The sequence below is a fragment of the Mus caroli genome, chromosome 1, assembly GCF_900094665.2.
Source record: "Mus caroli chromosome 1, CAROLI_EIJ_v1.1, whole genome shotgun sequence".
Classification (NCBI taxonomy): Eukaryota; Metazoa; Chordata; class Mammalia; order Rodentia; family Muridae; genus Mus; species Mus caroli.
In genome coordinates, this window is record NC_034570.1 from 103,960,635 (window position 1) to 103,963,492 (window position 2,858).

Consider the following 2,858-nt stretch of genomic DNA (forward strand, 5'->3'; position numbering starts at 1 on the left):
TCTCTCTCTCTCTCTCTCTCTCTCTCTCTCTCTCTCTCTCTTTCTTTCTTTCTTTCTTTCTTTCTTTCTTTCTTTTTTTGTTCGTAATATCTACATACCTCAAGACTGGTCTCCAGGATCTCTTCATATCTTACTTTTTTGAGGACATTTTGTTTTATACTTACATCTGAGTATTTCAAGTTAGGAACAGCAGATGAGAGAGAACATGTAACATAGTCTTTTCTACGTTTTAATATTACTTTCTAGATATTTCATTCATTGTTTCAAAAATAAATCAATGGTTTTAGAATTTGAAGGAAAGAGTTATTTCAATTATCAGTTGACAATATAATATATGAAAACTTACCATAATGCATAAACAATAATATTTATCAAATAAATATTTTATAAAAATTAATTTTTTCAAAGCAACAAAAATAAACAAATATAACTGGAGAAGACTACTTCAATGCACTCAGCATACCCTTCTTCCTTTTCAGAGCAGGGCTGTGTATAAAATAAACATAACAAACAAAACACCACAGATTCTATACAGCCAAGATTGGACACAAGTACTTGTTTATCCTACCTCATCTGCCAAGTATTCTTCCACAAGGGTATGTAAGCATGTTTCAAATTGAGAACTATATAAATTTTCTGTTTTCTTAAAATTTGTCAAAAAGATTTATGTGAGGTTTTGGAAAAATATAGGTATTTTTGTCTCCTACATGTATAGTGCCCAGAGATCAGAAGATTGTATCAAATCTCCAGGAACTGGAATTACAGATGTTTGGGAACTACCTTATTTGTAATTAGAACTGAATTTAGGTCTTTTGGAAGAAGAACAAGGACTTTTAACTATTAATCCATCTTGCTAGACCCAGAGACACTAAATTAATAAAATACAAAGTAAACAGACAAACAAAAAAACCAAGGTATACAAAACCAAAACAAATATATTTTAAAAGTATGTCACTCACTGTGCTATGCTAGTACCAATGGTGATTTGAATAAGAATGTCCCCCAATAAACTCAGATGTCCAGATACTTGTTCCCCAGTTGGCAATACAATTTTGGGTGGCTTGGGATGCTTGGCTTTGGAGGAGATATGTCATTGCAGGTGAGTTTTGAGAGTCTAAATACTTGTGCTATTTCAACATCATTTTTCCTGCCTTAGTTTTGCAATCAGAGCTAACTCAAGGAACAACTGAATTGTCCAAAAGAATAAAGCTCTCAATTTTATTAAAATTCCCTGAGAAATCTAAATACCTGAAAATAAAGCCACAAATGTAGGAGAAACCTCTAGACCTATGAACAGATATACTTGTATTTATATTTATATTTATACAAAATTCCTCTAAGGGACATACTCTAAAAACCCTTCCTGGCCCGGGGAGTCTCTGGACACCCGCAAGGACCCACACAGGATCCCCCACGGGATCCTAAGACCTTATATTACTGACTTTGTCCAAGATTGTCACATGCCCATATTGTCTCTGATTCATATCTTTAATCCAGCATCCTCAGCTTTTATACTATGTTATTGTCCTTTTAGCATTTCTCAATGTCTCAGTCTCAACTAGATTTACCTAACTATGATGCACTAGTGCTTTAGGCTATTACACTCTAGATTTCAAAAGAATTCGACAGGCTTCTGTGATTTTTGTTTCATGATGTAGGACCACATTTTAAAGCATAGTCCCATTGTGGTAAAATAGTGACCTCCAGTTCTCCTGTTTTGAGTTTTCAAGCTTCTAATCCTAACATGAGCAGTAGGCAAACGCTATAGGTACTTTTCCTATTAAGGTATAATATGTGTCATCTATACGCTGTTCAATCATGGAATTGAAGTTATTTGTACTTCAATAAGAAGGAATAAACTGTAGCAATAAGAAGGAAAAGAATTGTTTGAACAGTATTCTGACATGAAGCAGAAGATTCAAAACTTCCCTGTCATTTTCTTTCAAATCTCTGAAAATGTTGGAAGATTTTATTCCAAAAATCATTCTATTCATCATTTTTGTTATACTGAGATAGAAGTTATAGACATTGAATTCAGAATGTAGTGTGTTCTCCTAGTGCCACATTATGCAAAGCTGCAATTTCCACTTGGCAAGGAACTCTGTGTTTAACTTCAAAGTCACAGTCAATGTTTTACAGAATCTTATAGTTTAGGATTGACTTTCTTCAACAGTTTCTATGTGTTAGGAGCAAAGGTGACAAGTCAGAGAAATGAAATAGCATTTACTGAAGCAGAGAATATTTAATATATTCCTTATTTGAGCAAGTATTGAAAATTGTAATAGTAAAATAGAATAGGGGCATTTAGCAATTAAGAAGAAGTCAGGAGGGAGTGGAGAATTAGTTCTACCTGGAATTTTTGATAAACAGTAACTGGCAAGACTGAGTCTCAGATATCTATAATATCTAAAGAAATACTTCTTATGTCCATGAAAGTAATTAGGGAACATTAAAGATAGTTGAGGGCCAAAGCTCTCAGGAGAGCGAGTCTTGTTTTAGTATCTCCAAAAGAATGTTTCTGAGATTTTTGCCTTATAAAAAATGTGATAAAACATAAAAACTTTAACAAACAAATTCTTCAGTGATTATTTCCAATGATATTCTTCAAGGAACCAAAAAGCAACACTGGTTATTTTAAACAATAACAGACAATATTATATTTTCCAAATATTACTTCTATATCTTAGGCCAAATGTATGTATGTATGTATGTATGTATGTATGTATGTATGTATGTATGTATGTATTTATTTATTTTATTTTATTTTGTTTTGTTTTTTTGGTTTTTTTTTTTTTGGTTTTTCGAGACAGGGTTTCTCTGTGTAGCCCTGGCTGTCCTGGCACTCACTTTGTAGACCA

At 32.8% G+C, this 2,858-nt stretch overlaps 1 pseudogene; it reads right to left on the minus strand.

The window, feature by feature from the left end:
* LOC110295909 overlaps positions 1-2,858 on the minus strand; it is a 26,722-nt pseudogene that overhangs the window by 1,493 nt on the left and 22,371 nt on the right.